Source organism: Humulus lupulus, chromosome 4 (genome assembly GCF_963169125.1).
Source record: "Humulus lupulus chromosome 4, drHumLupu1.1, whole genome shotgun sequence".
Lineage (NCBI taxonomy): Eukaryota > Viridiplantae > Streptophyta > Magnoliopsida > Rosales > Cannabaceae > Humulus > Humulus lupulus.
Genome location: NC_084796.1, coordinates 194817272 through 194818269, shown reverse-complemented (window position 1 = coordinate 194818269; position 998 = coordinate 194817272). Strand labels below are relative to the sequence as shown.

Genomic DNA, 998 nt, shown 5'->3' with positions numbered 1-998 from the left:
CTGACGGGAGTACAAAATAGTATACGCCCACCAGCTGTAGAGGCCAACAACTTCGAAATCAAGCCTGCTATTTTACAAATGGTGCAGTCCTCTGTGCAATTCAATGGGTTGCCCTCTGAAGATCCTCACACCCATTTGTCCAACTTCCTGGAGTTGTGTGGAACCTTCAAATATAATGGGGTGAGTGATGACGCAATCAAGCTTAGGCTCTTCCCATTTTCTCTAAGGGACAGAGCTAAAAGTTGGCTGAATTCTCTGCAGCCAAACTCCATTGTCACTTGGCAAGATCTGGCTCAGAAATTTTTATCCAAATTCTTCCCTTCGTCAAAGGCTGCTAAACTGAGGGGAGAGATAAATAACTTTTGCCAGAATGACGGGGAGTCACTGTATGAAGCTTGGGAACGGCTTAAGGAACTCCTGAGAAGATGTCCTCATCATGGCATTGAACAGTGGATGCTAGTACAGAATTTCTACAATGGTTTATGTCCAACAACCAGAACTATTATAGATGCTGCAGCAGGTGGTACTTTTATGAGCAAGAGTGCAGCTGGTGCTTATGAGCTGCTGGAGGACATGGCTACAAACAACCATCAGTGGTCAGAGGAAAGATCATCAGGAGTTAGAAAGGTAGCTGGGGTGCATGAGCTAGATGTGATTACTGCTTTAACAGCGCAAGTAGCCTCTTTGACCAAGCAGTTGCAACAGAGTAGTATGTCTGCTAATGCGGTTCAGATGGCAGTGAGGTGTGAAATGTGTGGTGGTGCTCATTCTTTCGATCAGTGCCCTATCTGTAATAATAACACCCCAATGGATCATGCCCAAGTTCAAGCGGTGGGAAATTTTCAGAGGCCACTCAATAACCCATTCTCCAACAACTACAATCCAGGGTGGCGAAATCATCCAAATTTTTCGTGGAAGAATAATCAAGGCCAACAACCTCAGTTTCAGGGACAATTTCATAATAACATGCCTCAGCCACCTATGAATCAAGCTTCGTC

General features: G+C 44.9%; 1 non-coding gene across 1 annotated transcript; it reads right to left on the bottom strand.

Annotated features, from left to right (window-relative positions):
* Nucleotides 1-336: 336 nt before the first annotated feature.
* LOC133833505 (small nucleolar RNA R71) lies at nt 337-443 on the bottom strand. The gene has a single exon (XR_009892882.1). It is a non-coding gene; the product is annotated as a small nucleolar RNA R71 (small nucleolar RNA).
* Nucleotides 444-998: the final 555 nt, after the last annotated feature.